We start from the raw sequence: 24,454 nt of genomic DNA, 5'->3' as shown, positions 1-24,454 counted from the left end.
GTAAAAATACAAGATCAAAGGCCTAGATATACAAGGTGAAATTGTACATGAACAGCATAAAAGTTGTAAAGTTTACAAGACTAATGTTGTAAAAATTACAAGATTACATTTGTAAAATGTACAAAATCAAAGTCTTAAATTACAAAATTAAGGCCATACATTTACAAGATTAAAGTCGTAAATTAACTAGGTTGAATGTGTAAAATATACCAAGTTAAGTCTTAAATTTTCAAGATTAAGGACAAACATTTACAAGTTTAAATTTGTAAAATGTACAAAATTAAATTTGTGAATGTACAAGATTATATTGTACATTAACAGCATGAAAGTTGAAAACTTTACAAGATTAAAGACGTAAAAAGGACAAGAGGGAAGTCTTTGATTTACAAGATTAAAGTTTTACAGTAACAGCCTAAAAGTTGTAAAGTTGACAAGATGAAAGAAATCAATTGAAGAGATTATATTTGTAAAATGTAAAAGATTAAAGTCATAAATTCTCAAAATCAAAGCTGTACAATAGCAGCATTAAGGTCAAAACTGTACAAGATTAAAAATCTTTAATTTACAAGATTAAATATGTCAAAGGACAAGATGACAATCTTTAATTTTCAAGATTAAATATGTCAAAGGACAAGATGACAATCTTTAATTTACAAGATTAAAGTTGTATATTAACAACATAAAAATTGTAAAAATACAAGATCAAAGGCCTAGATTTACAAGGTGAAATTGTACATGAACAGCATAAAAGTTGTAAAGTTTACAAGACTAAAGTTGTAAAAATTACAAGATTACATTTGTAAAATGTACAAAATCAAAGTCTTAAATTACAAAATTAAGGCCATACATTTACAAGATTAAAGTCGTAAATTAACTAGGTTGAATGTGTAAAATATACCAAGTTAAGTCTTAAATTTTCAAGATTAAGGACAAACATTTACAAGTTTAAATTTGTAAAATGTACAAAATTAAATTTGTGAATGTACAAGATTAAAATTCTACATTAACAGCATGAAAGTTGAAAACTTTACAAGATTAAAGACGTAAAAAGGACAAGATGAAAGTCTTTGATTTACAAGATTAAAGTTTTACAGTAACAGCCTAAAAGTTGTAAAGTTTACAAGATGAAAGAAATCAATTGAAGAGATTATATTTGTAAAATGTAAAAGATTAAAGTCATAAATTCTCAAAATCAAAGCTGTACAATAGCAGCATAAAGGTCAAAACTGTACAAGATTAAAAATGTAAAATTTACAAGATTAACTATGTCAAAGGACAAGATGAAAATCTTTAATTTACAAGATTAAAGTTGTATATTAACAACATAAAAATTGTAAAAATACAAGATCAAAGGCCTAGATTTACAAGGTGAAATTGTACATGAACAGCATAAAAGTTGTAAAGTTTACAAGACTAAAGTTGTAAAAATTACAAGATTACATTTGTAAAATGTATAAAAAATCAAAGTCTTAAATTACAAAATTAAGGCCATACTTTTACAAGATTAAAGTCGTAAATTAACTAAGTTGAATGTGTAAAATATACCAAGTTGAGTCTTAAATTTTCAAGATTAAGGACAAACATTTACAAGTTTAAATTTGTAAAATGTACAAAATTAAATTTGTGAATGTACAAGATTAAAATTGTACATTAACAGCATGAAAGTTGAAAACTTTACAAGATTAAAGACGTAAAAAGGACAAGATGAAAGTCTTTGATTTACAAGATTAAAGTTTTACAGTAACAGCCTAAAAGTTGTAAAGTTGACAAGATGAAAGAAATCAATTGAAGAGATTATATTTGTAAAATGTAAAAGATTAAAGTCATAAATTCTCAAAATCAAAGCTGTACAATAGCAGCATAAAGGTCAAAACTGTACAAGATTAAAAATGTAAAATTTACAAGATTAAATATGTCAAAGGACAAGATGACAATCTTTAATTTACAAGATTAAAGTTGTATATTAACAACATAAAAATTGTAAAAATACAAGATCAAAGGCCTAGATTTACAAGGTGAAATTGTACATGAACAGCATAAAAGTTTTAAAGTTTACAAGACCAAAGTTGTAAAAATTACAAGATTACATTTGTAAAATGTACAAAATCAAAGTCTTAAATTAACAAGATTAAAGTCGTTAATCAAAGTTGTCAAGATGCAAGGTTAAAGATTAAAGTTGTAAAGTTTACAAGATTTGACTTGTAAAATGTACAAAATCAATGTTGTAAATTTACAAGATTAAAATTGCAGATTGACAAAAATAAAGTTATTTTAAGAGAAAGAATTTGTAATAACAGGCAGTGATCCATTTATATATAAACTGAAATAACGAGCCTGCACAGTCTGCTCTGAACCCGCTCCTCTTGGAATCGTTATTTTTACATGATGGATTCAGAATCCAAATTTTTCTGGCGATGTTGTTCTGATGTGCTGAAAGATTAAGATGACTTAAATATGAAATTTAAGTCTTTAATTCACAAAGTTTCTCCATGTTCCTCGTTTTATTGCCGGCAGCTGGCTGCTCCTCTGATCTCCCTCTGCAAATACCAAACAGGCTAAAATTATGACTGTTCATTTCTCATAAATTTACGACTTCTTTGTTTTAAATTTACAACTTAATTCTCATAATCCCTTCTTTCCCTCCTTTAGCACGGCCCTAATGCTCTGTCGTAATGTGTCTGGATAACAATGACGGCTGGAAAGCTCCTCATTAGAAATGATTGTTTCCTATTATTAACACAAAAACACTTTCAGAATTTCTCAGAGAAGGATGTTTCTCTCAGCTTTCTTCAGTTTGTTTGTTGGAGGACTCCAAAGTTTAGTGATTTGCTCATCCCGCCCATCATGGAGTGAGTCTTGAGTTTATTTCATTTGACTTTGTGAAGACAGCAGGATGAGGTTTCTATCAGGAGCGCTATCTAAATACGACCAGGAGGCGATCTGCAAAGACATGTGAGGTTGACTTTGTCCACAGGGGGCGCCACATCTAAAGTTCCTCACAGGAGCTTTAAGATCTGGCCTTTAAACTGAGCTTGGACTCACATGATGAAACACCCAGTGAAGCTTTATGCAATGTGTATATCACACCAACACCTGGACAGATTCCTGCAGAAGAAGAAACCTGTCTCTGAATCACAAATCAAAAAGTCCAAATGTGTTTTGTTTTTTTTTACTTCATAAGGAAATCTGTGAAGTTGTTCCTGCAGCTCCGTGTTGGAGCTTCATCCGGTAGCAGTTGTTTGTGTATGTGAGGATGAAGTCGCGCCCCCTCTGTCGGCCATATTGGACCGTCAGCTGTTGCGTAACAGAGTCTGACTGTACAGCTGATGGAACAGCTGCTCACAGCTCGTCCAGCTGAACACAAATGGTTTTTTTTTCTGTCCTCACAACAGAGCCGATGATTTCATCAGTGTTGAGTTTCAAAATATTAACTGAGAGTTCAGAGGAAAGAGAGCGTCAGACGGATCACAGAGAAGTCTTTGATAACCTGAAGACCGACGGCGATGAAACTCTGACTGGAGGAACTCAGGAGGAAAGATAGATTAGATTACAAACACTTTGGTGCTGTAGGTTTTCAGCTGACAGCACTGATTTGTTTGTGAGGTTTAAGTGGTCTAGGCTAGAGGTTCCTAAACTTTACCATGCCAAGGCCCCCCAAACAGCATTAGCTTCTGGCCAAGGACCCCCTTTGCAAAGACTTTTATTTTACAAGTTCTTTATTTTATATAAACCTTTATTTAACCAGAAGAAGAACTTAATACAATTTAAAGTCCCTTTCAGTTTCTTGTGTTTTATTAAGGACTGAAATTGATGCTGATTCCTCTTCATGACCTACAAAAGAAAACAAGACCATAAGCAACAAGACTGATGATTTCTATATTTTAATATTTAATGTCTGAAACCGGGGTTAGGAGGTAGGTGCAAGCCCAGCAGCTGAAGAAACAGATCTATTTATATTGGCGCAGATGGAAAGTTCCTCACAGGAGCTTTAAAGTCAAGAGTGTGGGTGATGTTATTTGATCAAATTATGAATTAAACCTAAACTTATTAGTAAAATGGACACTTGGATATAAATCAGCATGATAAGAGATGACAATAAAGACAGGAACCATGTTTAAGAAACATTTATTAGTTGTGCGATTTGATTTTAAAGTTTAACCCATGTCCCATCTGTTAATATGGAGGAGGCGGAGCTTATGAGCTATAATGCAGGCAGTCTGTAGAAGGAGCTGTAAATGTTTTAGCTTCACTTCTCAGGAGTTTTCATGTCATGAATCTTTTTATACAGTCTACTTGTAAGGTTTTTTAATTTAGTTTGCGTTGTTAGAGTTCATACGTTTAATTCAGAGCTTGAACCAATCAGTGAACACCTCGTTAAGAGATGATTAGACCTGAAACCAATGTTAGGAGGGAGGTGCAAACCCAGCAGCTGAAGATACAGATCTTTTTATATTGACACAGACGGAAAGTTCCTCACAGGAGCTTTAAAGTCAAGAGTGTGGGTGATGTTAGAAGATCAAATTACGAATGAATCCTAAACTTATTAGTAAAATGGACACTTGGATATAAATCTGCATGATAAGAGATGACTATAAAGACAGGAACCATGTTGAAGAAACATTTATTTGTTGCGTGATTTGATTTTAAAGTTTAACCCATGTCCCATCTGTTAATATGGAGGAGGCGGAGCTTATGAGGTATAATGCAGGCAGTCTGTAGAAGGAGCTGTAAATGTTTTGGCTTCACTTTTCAGGAGTTTTCATGTCATGAATCTTTTTATACAGTCTATTTTTAGTGTTTTATATTTTAGTGTCCGTTGTTAGTGTTTGTACGTTTGATCCGGAGCTTGAGCCAATCAGTGAACACCTCGTTAAGAGACGATTAGACCTGAAAGTGGTGTTAGGAGTTAAGTGCAAGCCCAGCAGCTGAAGAAATAGATCTTTTCATTATGACACAGACAAAAAGTTCCTCACAGGAGCTTTAAAGTCAAGAGTGTGGGTGATGTTAGAAGATCAAATTATGAATTAAACCTAAACTTTTTAGTAAAATGGACACTTGGATATAAATCAGCATGATAAGAGATTACTATAAAGACAGGAACCATGTTGAAGAAACATTTATTAGTTGTGCGATTTGATTTTCAAGTTTAACCCATGTCCAATCTGTTTATATGGAGGAGGTGGAGCTTATGAGCTATAATGCAGGCAGTCTGTAGATGGAGCTGTAAATGTTTTGGCTTCACTTTTCAGGAGTTTTCATGTCATGAATCTTTTTATACAGTCTATTTTTGGTGTTTTATATTTTAGTGTCCGTTGTTAGTGTTTGTACGTTTGATCCAGAGCTTGAGCCAATCAGTGGACACCTCGTTAAGAGACGATTAGACCTGAAACTGGGGTTAGGAGGTTGGTGCAAACCCAGCAGCTGAAGATACAGATCTTTTTATATTGGTGCAGACAGAAAGTTCCTCACAGGAGCTTTAAAGTCAAGAGTGTGGGTGATGTTAGAAGATCAAATTACGAATTAAACCTACATTTTGTGGAAAAATGGACACTTGGATATAAATCTGCATGATCGAAGCTAGCTATAAAGACAGGAACCATGTTGAAGAAACATTTATTTGTTGTGTGTTTTCATTTTAAAGTTTGACCCATGTCCCATCTGTTAATATGGAGGAGGCGGAGCTTATGAGCTATAATGCAGGCAGTCTGTAGAAGGAGCTGTAAATGTTTTGGCTTCACTTTTCAGGAGTTTTCATGTCATGAATCTTTTTATACAGTCTACTTTTAGTGTTTTATATTTTAGTGTCCGTTGTTAGTGTTTGTACGTTTGATCCAGAGCTTGAACCAATCAGTGAACACCTCGTTAAGAGACGATTAGACCTGAAACCATTTTTTCGGAGGTAGGTGCAAACCCAGCAGCTGAAGATACAGATCTCTATATATTGACACAGATGGAAAGTTCCTCACAGGAGCTTTAAAGTCAAGAGTGTGGGTGACGATATAAGATCAAATTACGAATTAAACCGACATTTTGTGGAAAAATGGACACTGGGATATAAATCTGCATGATCGAAGCTAGCTATAAAGACAGGAACAATGTTTGAGAGACATTTTTTTGAGGTGTGTTTTCATTTTAAAGTTTGACCCATGTCCCATCTGTTAATATGGAGGAGGCGGAGCTTATGAGCTATAATGCAGGCAGTCAGTAGATGGAGCTCTAAATGTTTTGGCTTCACTTTTCAGGAGTTTTCATGTCATTAATCTTTTTATACAGTCTACTTGTAAGATTTTTTAATTTAGTGTCCGTTACTTAGAGTTCATACGTTTAATTCAGAGCTTGAACCTATCAGTGGACACCTTGTTAAGAGACTTTAAGACCTGAAAGTGGTGTTAGGAGGTAAGTGCAAGCCCAGCAGCTGAAGATACAGATCTCTTTATATTGACACAGATGGAAAGTTCCTCACAGGAGCTTTAAAGTCAAGAGTGTGGGTGATGTTAGAAGATCAAATTACGAATTAAACCTACATTTTGTGGAAAAATGGACACTTGGATATAAATCTGCATGATCGAAGCTAGCTATAAAGACAGGCACCATGTTTGAGAAACATTTATTTGTTGTGTGTTTTCATTTTAAAGTTTAACCCATGTCCCATCTGTTAATATGGAGGAGGCGGAGCTTATGAGCTATAATGCAGGCAGTCTGTAGAAGGAGCTGTAAATGTTTTGGCTTCACTTTTCAGGAGTTTTCATGTTATTAATCTTTTTATGCAGTTTATTTTTAGTGTTTTATATTTTAGTGTCCGTTGTTAGTGTTTGTACGTTTGATCCGGAGCTTGAACCAATCAGTGGACACCTCGTTAAGAGACGATTAGACCTGAAACCGGTGTTAGGAGGTAGGTGCAAGCCCAGCAGCTGAAGATACAGATCTTTTTTATATCGACACAGACAAAAAGTTCCTCACAGGAGCTTTAAAGTCAATAAAGACAGAAACCATGTTGAAGAAACATTCATTTGTTGTGTGATTTGATTTTAAAGTTTGACCCATGTCCCATCTGTTAATATGGAGGAGGCGGAGCTTATGAGCTATAATGCAGGCAGGCTTCACTTCTCAGGGGCTTTCATTTCATTAATCTTTTTATGGAGTTTATTTGCAAGGTTTTTTAATTTAGTGTGCGTTATTAGAGTTTGTACATTTGATCCGGAGCTTAAGCCAATCAGTGGACACCTCGTTAAGAGACGATTAGACCTGAAACCGGTGTTAGGAGGTAGGTGCAAACCCAGCAGCTGAAGATACAGATCTTTTTATATTGGTGCAGACAGAAAGTTCCTCACAGGAGCTTTAAAGTCAATAAATCTGCATGATAAGAGATGACTATAAAGACAGGAACCATGTTGAGAAATATTTATTTGTTGTGTGTTTTGATTTTTAAAGTTTAACCCATGTCCCATCTGTTAATATGGAGGAGGCGGAGCTTATGAGCTATAATGCAGGCAGTCTGTAGAAGGAGCTGTAAATGTTTTGGCTTCACTTTTCAGGAGTTTTCATGTTATTAATCTTTTTATGCAGTTTATTTTTAGTGTTTTATATTTTAGTGTCCGTTGTTAGTGTTTGTACGTTTGATCCAGAGCTTGAACCAATCAGTGGACACCTCGTTAAGAGACTATAAGACCTGAAAGTGGTGTTAGGAGGGAGGTGCAAGCCCAGCAGCTGAAGAAACAGATCTTTTTATTATGACACAGATGGAAAGTTCCTCACAGGAGCTTTAAAGTCAAGAGTGTGGGTGATGTTGTAAGATCAAATTACGAATTAAACCTACATTTTGTGGAAAAATGGACACTTGGATATAAATCTGCATGATCGAAGCTAGCTATAAAGACAGGAACCATGTTTGAGAGACATTTTTTCGAGGTGTGTTTTGATTTTAAAGTTTGACCCATGTCCCATCTGTTAATACTGAGGAGGCGGAGCTTATGAGCTGTAATGCAGGCAGTCTGTAGAAGGAGCTCTCAATGTTTTAGCTTCACTTCTCAGGAGTTTTCATGTCATGAATCTTTTTATACAGTCTACTTGTAAGGTTTTTTAATTTAGTTTGCGTTGTTAGAGTTCATACGTTTAATTCAGAGCTTGAACCAATCAGTGGACACCTCGTTAAGAGACTATAAGACCTGAAACCGGTGTTAGGAGGGAGGTGCAAGCCCAGCAGCTGAAGATACAGATCTTTTTATATTGACACAGATGGAAAGTTCCTCACAGGAGCTTTAAAGTCAATAAATCTGCATGATAAGAGATGACTATAAAGACAGGTAGCATGTTGAAGAAACATTTATTTGTTGTGTGTTTTCATTTTTAAAGTTTGACCCATGTCCCATCTGTTAATATGGAGGAGGCGGAGCTTATGAGCTATAATGCAGGCAGGCGTCACTTCTCAGGGGCTTTCATGTCATGAATCTTTTTATGGAGTTTATTTGTAAAGTTTTTTAATTAAGTTTTCGTTGTTAGAGTTTGTACGTTTGATCCAGATCTTGAACCAATCAGTGGACACCTCGTTAAGAGTTGATTAGACCGCTTTATTAAAGCAGTACTGTAAGACCTCTTTCTGAATGTGGAGAAACCACGAGTGTTGGCCCGCGTCCGTTTAAAGTTTGGGTCCCTTTAAGGACACTGTTTAAGAATTAACAGTAGTTTGTTTGTTTGTAACAAAGCGAGTCCATCTGTGTGTGTGTTACTGTCCATTGTCCTGTTTGGAATAATCACAGCCACGGCCTGGTTAAATCACTCCCACACAAACACAACTTTAACACACTTACACGGATTAGGAGAGAGAGCGCCGGCCGGTCAGGTCTGTCGACGTTATTTCACAACGTGTCCCAGTTCCCAGCAGCACCAAGCGACCGGGAGCGCCGGCTCCTGGCACAACGATTGCATTTAATCCCTTTCTCTCTCTCTCTCTCTCTTTTTGTTTTTTTATATAATGTGGGAATGATCTGAGTTCTTGTGAAACTGACATTTCTCTTGTGCTAAAAACATTTGACAGGTTTTAATACTTTCCCCCCTCCCTTCTGTCTACTTCAGGTGCGAATAGGATTTGCCGCCATCGCCGCCCCCGCTGCTGGAAACATACAGGAGGAGAGAAAAAACGAGGTGGACGCAGAATGGAGCAACAAAAAGAAGATTTTTTTTAATGATCAGATATTGTATTTTTTCTTTGTTTTTTTTCATTTTTTTCTCATTTTTTTACCGATTTTTTTATCTCTTGATTGTCGCAGCCCAGATCACGCACAACATCCCCCCGTCCGTCCTGTAATCTCGTCAGAGTCCCGACCCGAAGCGACCCCTCCACAGATGTGAGGTTCACGACAAAAAAAAAGAGATGAGTTTAAATAAGACCGCGGCTCCCAAATTAAAATCAGGAGAGTGCAGGGAGAAATTCAGGGTCACGATCTGTGAAGATAATTGAAATTTCCCTCCCTATTTCTCCTTCCTTTTATCCTCTTTTCATTTTGGTTTCACAAAAGTATAACAATACCAGAGAACATCTTCACCTCGTGTTTGCAGAGACGAGGCTCAGAACACAAACACTATCAGAGAGGCAGCTTGTAGCAGATTTCTAAAATGCCGTAAACAATCAGAGTTAGTGATCAAAGGTGCGAGAGAGTCCTCAACAGCTGCTCGAAGCGCTGCAGCATCCGTTTGAGCTGAAATCCAGATTCTCTTCCAGTAGGAACAGCTCCTTTAAATCCTCAAACATCCTTTAAGAGATTAAAAATCACAACATATTAATAACCCTTGAACTTCTTCTGAAAGAACGGGATAAGGTCCTGTTTTTAATGCATTTATTAAACATTAGGGTTGGTTCTTACACCTCCCCTTTAAAGGAAGCTCCCATCTCACTGTTCTTATTCACTTTTTATATAATGGACAGAAAACGTGTCCAAAAGTCTGAAAAGATTTTAAGCTAAAGGCTTAAGCTACTTTAGGCTTAAAATGAAACAAATTTAATATTTCCAGCATTTATTTTTACATGTTTTTCATGTTTTGATGTGTTTTAATTATGGATGAGGGCAACTGAAAACATTTAGAATTCAGATATTTTTCTTTTTTTAAAAATTCAGATTTTTTTTTTTTGTAATTTAGATTGAAAACATTTTTTACTTTTTTTTTAATTCTGACTTTAGTCCCTGGGGCCTGTTGCACCAGCTCTGTATGAGTCATCTTCTAAGTAAGGGTGTAAAGTCCACACTAAACCATGTGTTGGGACTGGTTAGTTTAAAACTTAAGTTGTTGCACCAAGCGGACAAAAAAGTTCACCTTAATGTCCAAACCTGAGAAAAAACTGACGGAGAAATTATGTTTTCCCTGTATTTGGTGGAAAGCTCTTATTTTGACGGGGTGTTTGTTTAAGAGCTGACTCTCATGTCTGAACTTTGAAAAAAGAAAGACAGAATTGAGAGATCAAGGAGGGAATTCTGACATCAAAGGTGGAATTCTGACATCATAATTCTGACATCAAAGGTGGAATTCTGACATCAAAGGCGGAATTCTGACATCATAATTCTGACATCAAAGGCGGAATTCTGACATCATAATTCTGACATCATAGGCGGAATTCTGACATCAAAGGTGGAATTCTCACATCATAATTCTGACATCATAATTCTGACATCATAATTCTGACATCATAATTCTGACATCATAATTCTGACATCATAATTCTGACATCATAATTCTGACATCATAATTCTGACATCATAATTCTGACATCAGACACAGAATTCTGACATCAAAGGCGAAATTCTGACATCAGAGTTGGAACTTTTTTCTCAGAATTCTGGGAATAAAGTCAGAATTTTGAGATAAAAATCAGAATTCTGACTTTAATTTCAGAATTTGTGGAGGATAAAGAATTCTATCCTCAGAAAAAGAAAAAGAAAATCTTTCAGTGGCTGTAATCTTTGACAATTAGTGCCACAGAAATACTTGTTTTACCTGAGATCTGGCCTTGTTTTTTTTCTTTTGCAAATTTTCTGTTTCTGTTTTTTAAAAATACTCAAATTAAAGTCAGAATTCAGATTTTTTTCTGCCGCCTCAGAATTCAAACCTTAAAGTCAGAATTTTGAAAAAGCAGTCAAACCTTAGATAAAGAAAAACAGTTGCCTTTATACTACACATTAATTAAACATATCAAATTCTGCTCTGATTTCAAAATAAAAGACCCACTCATTCTGGAGAGAAACAACAGATTTTTTTAGGGCAGCTGAAATAAAAAGTTTGATTTAAGGGTTGAGGTCTCGGTAACGTCTCTTTAAGAGGATGATTTCTTTACGTTGATTCGAGGTCAGAAAGAAGCCGATAGTCAGATGATTGTATTTTTTAAAAGTCCCTTAAAAAGAACGTTCCTCAGAACTCTCTGTGATCCAGACTTCACCTCAGGACCCGAACCCTGAACTTTCCCTTTAAGCCCCTCTGAAGGCGGCGGAGCGGCAGTGCAGTGAAGGGGGGGATTAACAGGTTGTGAACTCTGATGGACGGATGTTTGTGGTGGAGGTGATGTTGTGTGTGACCTGAGGACAAGGAGGAGGAGGAGGAAGAGGAGGAGGAGGAGGAGGAGGAGGGTGAACCGGAGCACTGAATGTGTGCCTGCAGCAGCAGTCTTGACTGTACACAGAAACACGTCAACCGACCGACAGTTGAACAGACAGACGGACGGACGGACAGAGGGACAGGGTGGATTTAAAACAAACAAACAAACAAGAAATAAAAAAAAAACAGCAACAAACAACGCCGAGTGCCAAAGCTGGGATCTGCTGCATTCTCACTACACTTTAAAAAAAGGGTTCTTCTTCTTCTTCTTCTTCTTCTTCTTGTAAATAGGATATATATGTTTGTTTGTTTGTTTGTTTTGTTTTTCCTGTATTGCTACGGATTTGTAAAATTTTGCGGTAAAAGAAAATTTGTTACATTTTGTAAAAATTGGAGCAACTCGTCCCCCCCCCCGAAACCCTCCAACGTTTGGTTTTAAACCTCCTTCTTTTTTTTTTTTTTTTTTTTTTTTTATTGCATCCTTCTTTTTTTTTTCTCATTGATGGACTTTTTAAAAACAAACGGTGCCAGCTCGGTGTGTTTTTTATTTCATTTCTTCCTCCGTCTCTCTTTCTCTTTTTTGTACTGAACCAGAGTGGAACCACTACAGAAAAAAAAAGAAAAACAGAACACACACACACACACACACACACACACACACACACACACACACACAAAAAAAAAGACGGACCAGTTGGCAATACTTCAGTCACTTCTTCTTCATCTCACCGGCACTGGACTTCCGCCCGCCACTTCCCTGCTGAGAGGAGAGGAGGGGTGGGATGAAGAGGAGGAGGAGGAGGAGGAGGAGGAGGAGGAGGAGGGGGGACTTCGCTTCACATCTAATCAGATTTAAAAAAACAAAAAACACAAAAAAGCACCTTTGGACCTTTTTTCCTTTTTTTTTTACTGTGCTGAAGTGAAGTCAAGTGCTATTATTATATTATTATATTATTATTATTATTGTAGCCACTCTGTCTGGAACCCTTTTTTGAAGAAAAGCAAAGAAAAAAAAAAAAAAAAAAAAAACACACAGAGGAAAAAAACAAACAAAAAAAAAGAAACTTAAGCCAATCTGCACTTCTTGTTCCGACGAACATGCTTGTATGACCAAGTGACTGTCGTGGATTTTATTTCTTTTTTTTTTTTTTCTTTTTTTTGTTCAAACCGATAAAGGAACAAAACAACTATGTGAAAAAACAACAAAAAAAAGCAGTTGAAACTGTGTAACGGTGGCAAAGCGCAGAAGGATTCAACGGTAACGATCTCACAACACACACTCGACAGTTTAAAAAATCACAACCCAGAATCATGCTGCCTGAATTTAATCTCTTTTCTCTCTTTCTCTCTCCCTTCGCTCTGTCACTTCATCCTCTTTTAGTCATCCGTCTTTCCTTTTTCTCTGTTTTATCTCTCTTTCTCCTTTTTTTCCTCTCTGTCTCTCTTTGTGGTCCCGCACACCATCATCATACACACCTGTAATAAAACAAAAAGCGACAAAAAAAAAAAAAAGATAAATAGCCTTTTATTCAATACATAACTACATGTTGGCTTGGTAGGCTTAGTCGAAACTAGTTCCATTCCGACAAAAAAGAATAATAGTAAAAACAAATATGAGCTTCTTTATGTATTGCTTCTGCCGCTGTAGTGTCCTGGTCAGATTTAAAGATAATACTACATATATCTGAAATACTGTATTTACAAATGCATACCAGGGCTGGCCTCAATGAACAAACACAAACAACAAGGGGAGGGAGGGAGGGAGGGAGGGATAGGGGAGGGGAGGGGGGGTGTTTCAGCTCCGTCCACTGCTTGTTTGAGTCTGTCTATCGCTCGTTTTCCTCCGCTTCAAGTCTTCATAGTTTTTAAACTCGTGGCGATCAGCAATCTCTCGAAGCTCTCTTGCTGCACGTCCGTCTGCTGAGAAGAGAAACCGCAGCGCTGTCAAAGAGACGCTCCCGTTGTTCGCACAGCCTTAGAAAGCTTTCAAAGAAACTCTTATTTTTGCAGGTGTATAGTTTTAAGTGAATATTTTACAGATGAATGATTGAATGTATTTGCTTTTGAGGAGCTCAGTAAATGTTGTGGGGTTTACTGTCTGAATGTTTGAGGAGGAGGAGCGACTCGAGCACGCTGGTCTGAGAGCGTCCGGGTGGTTTCGACCCAGCAGGAAAAAGGACCTAGACGTTTCTTTCTCCCCTTTTAGGACGGCGTTCTTAATCTCTGTTAGCCACTAAGAAGGCTGCAACTACTCTTCCTGGGGTCCACACGGGCAAACGTCACATTTAAAACCCCAAAATCAAAATTCCAAGGCAAAAATAACGTAAATAAACCTTTTAAAATCGTAGTCCCAATATCCCCACATCCCTCAATAGCACTTAAAACTCTTGTGGTTATACCTGAAATTATGTCCCCTATGTAAACATACCAAAACTGCAAACCTCCTGTAATTTATTTTTATTGCAGTATATCGATTTTCCATCCTCTCACACTCACTTCAACTCCTGCAGTACCAAAAATGGCCACACGAGTAAATATCGCTCTCATCGTCAAGACATTCAAAGCTTAAAAAAAACATCACTGACGATAAACTCAGACTAAAATGTACAATTTACTTTTGTTATCAAGATGAGTTGGCACTAAAATGTTCGTGGTTAGCCGCAGTGTTCGTACACCGCTAATTGATGGTTGGCGATTTGTGCTATCGTAAAGTTTAAAGAGCTACAATGCGTAAATATGAACGTTAGAAAGCTCCCGTTTCATACGTCAAAGTTCTGTCCAATTGAGTTCACATTGAAGGATTTCTCAAATACGCAAGATTAAATACTTAGCATTGGGAATGTACGATAAACTCAATGTGGCGCCATACCTAGCATGAATAGGAGGATTGTCAGTTAGCATGATTGGATGGAGTTGTGGCAATTATTGCGCCTCATTTTGCATAGCTATTTGTCGCTATAAAATTAAAAAAATTAAGTTATTTGAGTATTCAACCATCGTATAGTCGTTACTGATAAAGTACATCTCCCTACTTCGCTGTCAACATGTTTAATTTTGCTGTAATCGTGTTTTTATTCGTACCATGGCGATCTAATGTTGTTTTCTTGGCTTTTTGAGCCAGCCTCTAGTGGACACTCCAGGAACTGCAGTTCAGCAACAACGCTTGAGGTTAATCACAAACTCTGAGCTTTCTTAAATGAAATATTTTATTCGTTAGCAGCCTGAATAGCTAGCTTAAGAACTCCCAGTACGTACGCGAGAGAGATATCGTGACGAAATAGTTCCTGCGTTTTCCCGTAAGCTAGAATGTAAGCACTTAGCTTGATGAGTGGTCACCGAGCCCTTTCTCTCTTTCACTCTTTAGATGAAGTTTGAATGTCCGATCTTATTTTAGGAAGAACTCGTAACGTATTCCAGATTTTATTCACTCGACAGATCCGAACTCTTTGGATGTACTCTGCCGGGTCGGCACGAGAACGACGAGTGTGCCCGAGTCCTTCCTCTGTTTCATTTAAAGTCGCTCTGTTCGCTCATTATGAAATATATATATCGCGTGCGCCTGGTTTTCCCTTAACAAAGATTTACAGCTCTGATGGTACAGGTGGTCGACAGTCACGGCTGTTAGAACGGAAATCTGACGACTGAGATTTGATTGGATTTCAACCCTTATTTGCGATCAGAGAACATTTCCTGTCCACTCCAGTCCCAGGTTTTGATTCTGAAACATCAGGTGTTTAGCTAAAACTAGAGACAGAAGTGAGGCTTTTCAGAAAACCCTGCTTCCACTACATCCTTGACTTTTCCAATTTGTGCACAAACTGCCGAGCAAAGTAGAGAACTACCGATCTAATTCGGATGTAGTTGTCCGGCATCTTTTCATCCTCGGTCTTCAGCTGGCTTTTGATTTAAAATTGCTTTGTGGCACTTTGATTTTAACACCAATCACCAAAAATCTGAGGCAGAAAATGAAGTTAGAATACCAGTCGTCAAAGGGGATTGCTCTGATTGTACTTCTGGATCCAGCACACTTGAGATTTCTCCACTTTTGGAAGCTTGAGGAAGCTTTTCTTTTTCGACTTGAATCAATGACAAAAAAAGGAACTTTTAAGAGAAACTTCCGGACATTTAAAAACGGCGTTAAAGCCGTCGTGCTCGATTCGAACTCAGACTTTCTTGCGCTGAAAAATCCACGTGCAGGAGGAACTGACAGGGTTCACGAAGCAAGCTGAACACCAGCTGCAATCCCAAATCAAGGCTGATAACTGATGTATTCTCTTTTTGCACAATTACAATCATGAACAAACACATCCACCCCCCTCTAAAAAAAAAGGAACCAAAAAGTCTCTCTCAGTTCTTGTAGTTTGATTAGACGCAAGCTCTTCAAAAGATTTCAAACATCAACAACAGGATAAAAAAAGACAAGTCAGGAGGCCTGTATTTGGCCGCATTTTGATTAAAAGGTAGCGTTGTTTCAGATCTCTCTGAAGTCAGACGTGTTTCCCTTGAGACTGGAGTGTAGATTAAACCGCTACTGATAAAGACACAACAAAGAGACATTTTCACACACCAACAACTCTTCATGAGGAGGAAATGTAACCATGAAGAGACGCTGCTGTCTGCTGTCGTCCCGTTTGAGCTGCGCAGTTAAAGTGATCGCGCTTGGCTCTGTTTTCAGAAGCAGCAGGTCGGTTTAGGATCATTTTTTGGGGGAAACCAGGCGCACTAAATGTCTTTTAAGAGGAGTTGAGGCCAGCCCTGCTTCATAACTGAGGTTCTGCTTCTTCTACTACTGCTACTATCAAACAACCAGCCCTGGGCACAAAAACAGGCCTGAACACTCTTTCAAACTCGAGGTGCGTTTCATTTTTAAAATTCATATACCAGCATTTTTAAAAAGTCTAAACCAGAAAACAAATGTTTAAGTTGAGTCCCCGAGGTGATGGAGACGCTTTCGTTTATCTGCTTGTGGCCTGACGTGAGGTTTCTCTTCCTCAGTTTGAGCTCCGGGTCGAGAGTGTGTCTGTAATTTTTTGGACTTCTAAACGATAAAAATAGCCATCGATGTTTGTTTTTCACTGTTTGAGAAGTATTCGAGTCCTGTTTCTGTCGCCCAGGTCAGCAAAACAATCTGTTGATGTCTGCTGTATTTCAATAAAACACAGCCTTTTTCAAAGGGTACACCTTTCTCTCTGTGTCATTTCTGTGTGTGTGAGAGTGCCGCTGGTGCTCAGGATGGAAGGACAGAGCCCTGAAGAGACACCTTAAGAAAAAGATGAGTGCAGGTGTTCCTTGTGGTTGCTGGTAGAAAGGTAGAGTGCAAATTCAACACCTGCAGGAATGATGAAACTCTGCACAGAATAACAGATTCAAATTATTTGCATGTAATAAGTTATATTTTGCGATATGGCTCTGCTCTGGGAGCTCACTGCCCTTCCAGGTGCCTAGGTGGAATACCAAAGCTTGAGGCAAGCAGAGCACATCTCCACTCTCTTTCATGAGCACACATGGAAAGCCAAGTCAGGGAGAGCACACCTCCCCTCTCTTCCATGAGCAAACATGGAAAGCCAAGGCAGGGAGAGCAAACCTCCCCTCTCTTCCATGTGTATACACAAAAAAGTTGAGGCAGGGAGAGCATACCTCCCCTCTCTTCCATGTGTATACAGGAAAAGCCAAAGCAGGGAGAGTAAACCTCCCTTCTCTTTCATGAGCAAACATGGAAAGCCAAGTCAGGGAGAGCACACCTCCCCTCTCTTCCATGTGTATATATGAAAAGCCAAGGCAAGGAGAGCACACCTCCCCTCTCTTCCATGAGCAAACATGGAAAGCCAAGGCAAGGAGAGCACACCTCCCCTCTCTTCCATGAGCAAACATGGAAAGCCAAGGCAGGGAGAGCAAACCTCCCCTCTCTTTCATGTGTATACATGAAAAGCCAAGGCAAGGAGAGCACACCTCCCCTCTCTTCCATGTGTATACATGAAAAAGCCAAGGCAGGGAGACCACACCTCCGCTCTCTTCCATGTGTATACACGAAAAGCCAAGGCGAGGAGAGGACACTTCCCTTCTCTTTCATGAGCAAACATGGAAAGCCAAGGCAGGGATAGCACTCTCTTCCATGTGCTATGCAAAAAGCTGAGGCAGGGAGAGCACACCTCCCCTCTCTTACATGTGTATACACGAAAAGCTAAGGCAAGGAGAGCACAACTGCCTTCTCTTCCATGAGCAAACATGGAAAGCCAAGGCAGGGATAGCACACCTCCCCTCTCTTACATGTGTATACATGAAAAGCCAAGGCAGGGAGAGTACAACTCCCCTCTTTATTATGTGTATACACGAAAAAAGGAGGCAAGGAGAGCACACCTCCCTTCTCTTTCATGAGCAAACATGGAAAGCCAAGGCAGGGAGAGCATACCTCCCTTCTCTTCCATGTGTATACAGGAAAGGCCAAGGCAGGGAGAGCACACCTCCCCTCTTTATCATGTGTATACACGAAAAAGCCGAGGCAAGGAGAGCACACCTCCCTTCTCTTTCATGAGCAAACATGGAAAGCCAAGGCAGGTATAGCACACCTCCGCTCTCTTCCATGTGTATACACAAAAAGCCGAGGCAGGGAGAGCACATCTCCCCTGTCTTCCATGTGTATACACAAAAAGCTGCAGAAGAAAAGGAGGAGGAATAGTAAGGATTGTTTTTAACTTACTTTTGTGCATTGTCTTTACACTGCTTGGCAGTACCTGCACCCAAATGGACTTGAAGCACTTTGTTCCTCTCACTGATCTTGTTTCCTCTTGTCTAGATCTTTGCTTGTGTTGTTCTTGTTCGAGTTGTACGTCGCTTTGGATAAAAGCGTCTGTTAAATGACATTGTAACATTTTAACATTGTAAACCAAACACTGAAATGCAAAAAGGCCAAAGTTCTCCTCTTTGGTTTGGACGAAAGTGAAGGAAACCATTTGTGGATTTCTTCCGGCGCTCAATCTGATCTTAGGAAATGAGGAACTCCAACATGCTTGGCCTCTCCGTCTCTTGGAACTGGTCCTGTGAAGAGAGGCCGATTCCACCTGTTAAACCCTCTTCAGTCGGCGGGGAGAGATGGTGGAGATGAGAGGAAGGGGAAAAAGGTTTAGAAGTAAATAAACTTTCACGGCCTTCAAACCGTGGATGCCTGATGGAACTGTAAAGACGAGGGAGGCGTTTCCATCTCCGCTCCGCTCATCCTGGATGTTCTCCACGTCGCTGAGCCCATCCCAGGCAACGCTGTAATATCAGGTCTGTATTCTCGGAGGATATCACGGTGCTGGTGTTAATTTAAGATAAGCTCTGCCTTTGGAATCACAATGAGAATGAAGGGGGCTGTAAAAAAAATTAAAAATGAATGAGAATAAAGGTGAGGAATCATATTCTGGGCTGATAGCAGCACACAGCGGATTGAAAGCTGTCGTACCCTCGGAGCGCTCGCCGTGTAGAGGTGTGTGCTTCCTCCAGTGATGTGTGTGTGTGTCTAAATATTCACAGCGTTTGGAGTTTGAGCTCGTGTCTCTGCAGATAAATCGACATGCAGGAGATGAACGTTCCTACAGAATACACTTCTTGTGTATGAAGCTGCGTTCGAGCCCCGTGGGAAATCAGGTAAATACGAGCGCTCCACTTGAAACACTGTTTTTGTCACCTTCCCAGAACACCTCTTCAAATTCAAGCCTTGATAACAAAAAGGAAAAAAGTACTGGTTCAAGTCAAAGAATAACCCATTTCAAAATCAGAATCATCATTTTACTCCTCGTACAAGGATTATATTTTGTCTTATTGTCTTTAACACCATCATTCCTCTCATGGAACAGGGTTTCTCTTCTTATTGCTTTCGTTTGGAGGATTGGAAAACGTGCACAAAGTAAGTAATAATACATAATTAGATGTGGATTGTAGAGTATGTGTTGTCCTGCTGTGCAGCGGCAGACCAAAGCAATCGAGCTGCAACGGCAACAATTACTTCCATCAGGAGGAATGTGCAAATTCAGAAAGAATGCAAAAGTGAAAAAGTCAAAACTATGGAGCCCCTGATGGGACAAAAAGGAAACAAATGAAGGTTAACGTTAAGAAAGTTTTCTGGGAGCTTATTATTTCCTTGTTTTGTATTTCTTGGAATGTTCTTATTTTATTTTGTAGCATTTACTTTGTTTTCTGTCATACTTTTAAGTCTCAGTTCAGTGTTTCCTGTTTTATTTTGTAGTATTTTCTCCCAGTGGGTTAAGTCTAGTTTGACTTCCTGTGTTCTCCCACCTTGTTGATTGTGGGCCCCGCCCTCTCTGCCTTCACCTGTGCCTCGTTGTCTCACCTGTGTCTCGTTGTCTCACCTGTGCCTCGTTGTCTCACCTGTGTCTCGTTGTCTCACCTGTGTCTCGTTGTCTCACCTGTGCCTCGTTGTCTCACCTGTGCCTCGTTGTCTCACCTGTGCCTCGTTGTCTCACCTGTGTCTCGTTGTCTCACCTGTGCCTCGTTGTCTCACCTGTGCCTCGTTGTCTCACCTGTGTCCCATTGTCTCACCTGTGCCTCGTTGTCTCACCTGTGTCTCGTTGTCTCACCTGTGCCTCGTTGTCTCACCTGTGCCTCGTTGTCTCACCTGTGTCTCGTTGTCTCACCTGTGCCTCGTTGTCTCACCTGTGCCTCGTTGTCTCACCTGTGCCTCGTTGTCTCACCTGTGTCTCGTTGTCTCACCTGTGTCTCGTTGTCTCACCTGTGCCTCGTTGTCTCACCTGTGTCTCGTTGTCTCACCTGTGTCTCGTTGTCTCACCTGTGCCTCGTTGTCTCACCTGTGTCTCGTTGTCTCACCTGTGCCTCGTTGTCTCACCTGTGCCTCGTTGTCTCACCTGTGTCTCGTTGTCTCACCTGTGTCTCGTTGTCTCACCTGTGTCTCGTTGTCTCACCTGTGCCTCGTTGTCTCACCTGTGTCTCGTTGTCTCACCTGTGCCTCGTTGTCTCACCTGTGCCTCGTTGTCTCACCTGTGTCTCGTTGTCTCACCTGTGCCTCGTTGTCTCACCTGTGCCTCGTTGTCTCACCTGTGTCTCGTTGTCTCACCTGTGTCTCGTTGTCTCACCTGTGTCTCGTTGTCTCACCTGTGTCTCGTTGTCTCACCTGTGCCTCGTTGTCTCACCTGTGTCTCGTTGTCTCACCTGTGTCTCGTTGTCTCACCTGTGTCTCGTTGTCTCACCTGTGTCTCGTTGTCTCACCTGTGCCTCGTTGTCTCACCTGTGCCTCGTTGTCTCACCTGTGCCTCGTTGTCTCACCTGTGTCTCGTTGTCTCACCTGTGTCTCGTTGTCTCACCTGTGTCTCGTTGTCTCACCTGTGTCTCGTTGTCTCACCTGTGCCTCGTTGTCTCACCTGTGCCTCGTTGTCTCACCTGTGTCTCGTTGTCTCACCTGTGTCTCGTTGTCTCACCTGTGCCTCGTTGTCTCACCTGTGTCTCGTTGTCTCACCTGTGCCTCGTTGTCTCACCTGTGTCTCGTTGTCTCACCTGTGCCTCGTTGTCTCACCTGTGCCTCGTTGTCTCACCTGTGTCTCCTTGTCTCACCTGTGTCCCGTTGTCTCACCTGTGCCTCGTTGTCTCACCTGTGCCTCGTTGTCTCACCTGTGCCTCGTTGTCTCACCTGTGTCTCGTTGTCTCACCTGTGTCTCGTTGTCTCACCTGTGCCTCGTTGTCTCACCTGTGTCTCGTTGTCTCACCTGTGCCTCGTTGTCTCACCTGTGCCTCGTTGTCTCACCTGTGTCTCGTTGTCTCACCTGTGTCTCGTTGTCTCACCTGTGCCTCGTTGTCTCACCTGTGCCTCGTTGTCTCACCTGTGTCTCGTTGTCTCACCTGTGTCTCGTTGTCTCACCTGTGCCTCGTTGTCTCACCTGTGCCTCGTTGTCTCACCTGTGCCTCGTTGTCTCACCTGTGTCTCGTTGTCTCACCTGTGCCTCGTTGTCTCACCTGTGTCTCGTTGTCTCACCTGTGCCTCGTTGTCTCACCTGTGTCTCGTTGTCTCACCTGTGTCTCGTTGTCTCACCTGTGCCTCCTTGTCTCACCTGTGTCTCGTTGCTCATTACCCAGTGTGTGTTTAGTCTCTGTGTTTCTCCCTTCCTGTTACCCTTCCGGTTTCTTCCTGGTGGATTTGGGGATTTTGTTGGACACTTTGAGTAAGCCTCCTTTCTTGTGTTTCCTTTATACCATGTTGCTTTTGTCCTCCACCTTCCTCATTTTAAAAAATGTTAAAACCTTTGGAGGGCAACTCCATTTGTTGGCCGGTGAATTGAAGGTCCACTGGAGTAGAACTCAGGATTTACATTTAGACCAATAAATTCTGCCTTTTTCTTTTTGTTCCTGCTTGAAACCCAAACTTATGCAAACACACTTGGTCTTAGAGGGAAACCAAAACTCTCCAGACACTTTCATAAAAGATATCTGTTAATAAATCAATCAAGCTTTATTTATAGAGCACCTTCAAATCAAATGCAACCTAACGTGCTTTACAGCGACTGAAAACAAGAAAGAAGCAGAAATAAAAAAAATGGCTAGACAAATAAAAAAATAAAAATAGATTTTAAAATAGAGACTAATGCACACCGACTGTGTAATTAAAATGAGTTAAAGCGTCAAATTAATATTAAGAATGTAAATAGTAACAATAAATAGATTTAAAAAGGGTAAGGATAAGAGTTGAAAATAAAATTAAGGCAAAAAATGTCAATAAAACTGAGTAGATACATTTAAATAAATACATAAAAATAAAATAAGATAAACAGTTAAAATAATAAAATAATGAAGCAACATTTAAACCAATATAACAGTAAAAAGTAAGTAATACAATTTTAAAACCGTACATAAAAGCCAAACTGAATAAATACGTTTTTAGTTTACGTTTAAAAGTCTCAATATCTCTAATAAATATCTCAATGAAATTCTTAAATAATAACAAGAAAATAGGAATAAATGAATACATAAAAAATTCTAATAATAAATAATGAATACAAAAAACAAACAAACACAAATATGCCCTTTTAAGGAGATCCATCAACTTGTGATGTCACAAATTGACCAGCTGTTCAGAGCAGCCTGCGGTCTCATCCTGGGATTACTCCAACACACCTTTACCTCGCAATTTAAAACTTTGCCCATGTTTACCTTTGACATCCAACATTTCAACTTCATATTTGATTTTTTAAATATTAACAAAAAATATTAGTCAGACTATATAATAATAATATATTTATATATGTTGTAAGATATGCTTATTCTTTACCTCTTTAATTTTAATTTTAATTGCTAATAACGTTTTAATAATTGATATTTTATAGGCTCTTGTTTGCTTTATCTTTTTTCCCACTGTCTACTTTGCTACTGTGACACTTGAATTTCCCCATTGTGGGACGAGTGAAGGACTATCTTATCTTACTTTATTTATTTTTATATATTTTTTGGCCTTTTTGTCTTAATTTGACAGGACAGCTGAAGATAGACAGGAAATGTGGGGAGTAGAGAGAGGGGGAAGACATGCAGGACAGCATGTCTGGTCTTCAACCAGCCTAAGACAGCTCATGTCACTCCCCTGCTCATGCAGCTACACTGGCTTCCAGTTGCAGCTCGCATCAGATACAAAACTCTAGTCATGACTTACAAAGCAGGAACCAAAACCACTCCAGTTTACCTGGAACCCCTCATCCAAGTCTACTGCTGCACCCCTTCTCGCCCGCTACGCTCAGCCTCTGAAAAGCGCCTAGTGCTTCCAGCACACAAGGCCTCAAAATCACTAGCTGGACTCTTCTCTTCTGTTGTCCCTAAATGGTGGAATGAATTGTCCAACTCCATTCGATCTGCAGAGTCCCTCTCTACTTTCAAAAGACAGCTAAAGACCCAGCTCTTTAGGAAGCACTATGCACTTAGCTAGACTGTTCTCCACTGTTGTCCCCAGGGGCAGATCATTTCTTCCAGCTACAGTTGACTCTCACTGTCCTGCTCTACTCTGGGACTCTGTGTTCAGGTCTGGAGTGACCCAGCACTTGGTACTTTGGTCATTATTGTGGTGATGTTAATTGTTGATGATGATAATGGAAGGTCTTAAATGGTTTGGTTGCTTCATTGTAGATGTTCCTTATTTACTTTGTGCATTGCCTTTACACTGCTTGGCAGTACCTGCACCCAAATTGACTTGAAGCACTTTGTTCCTCTTACTGATCTTGTTTCCTCTTGTCTAGATCTTTGCTTGTGTTGTTCTTGTTCTCGTATGTACGTCGCTTTGGATAAAAGCGTCTGCTAAATGACATGGTAACATTGTAACATTGTAACATGCAGGAAATGGTCGACCGGATGGGAATCGAACCGGTGACGAGGACTGTAGCCTCTGTTTGTGGGGCGCTTAGACCGCTAGGCCACCACCAGCGCCTCGGACTATCTTATCTTATCTTATCTTATCTTATCTTATCTTATCTTATCTTATTAACAAAGATGAAGGTTTTCAATAATTGATGCTTGAGCTATCCTATGTACCTGCCTCTTTGAAAAGCTGGTAGTACTCACTGCAGCCATATTACAAAGTGAAGGAATTACAAACCAATCAAGAATTCGACTTTAGTTTGAACTAAATCTGATTAGTTATGATCCCAACTTTTCATGTTAATGAATTACAAAGGTTTTAGTCGGCATTATTGTTCAGTAATCCAAAATCTGTTGGTGTGAATTAGTTAAAAACGGAGGAGCTTCTCTTCAATTTGGCTTTTTAATCTGCTTTGTTTTTAAAACCAAACTTTAATCATGATTGTGTTTGACTCTCCAAACTGTAAGGAGACAGAAAAGTCAGATTTTGTGCATGAACAGGAATAAAAGAGGAATGTTCTCTCCTGTGTTA

At 39.5% G+C, this 24,454-nt stretch overlaps 1 protein-coding gene across 1 annotated transcript in view; it reads left to right on the top strand.

Moving 5' to 3' along the window:
* The window catches only part of LOC117828488 (zinc fingers and homeoboxes protein 2), a 207,636-nt gene extending 195,062 nt beyond the window's left edge, over positions 1-12,574 (top strand). The window contains exon 5 of the mRNA XM_034705659.1: positions 9,073-12,574. The gene's annotated coding sequence lies outside the window, so the exon portion shown is untranslated. The remainder of the gene's footprint in view (positions 1-9,072) is intronic.
* The last annotated feature ends 11,880 nt before the right edge of the window (positions 12,575-24,454 follow it).

This window comes from Notolabrus celidotus, chromosome 16 (genome assembly GCF_009762535.1).
Source record: "Notolabrus celidotus isolate fNotCel1 chromosome 16, fNotCel1.pri, whole genome shotgun sequence".
Classification (NCBI taxonomy): domain Eukaryota; kingdom Metazoa; phylum Chordata; class Actinopteri; order Labriformes; family Labridae; genus Notolabrus; species Notolabrus celidotus.
Note: the sequence above shows the minus strand (reverse complement) of the source record. Positions and strands in the feature narration are given on the sequence as shown.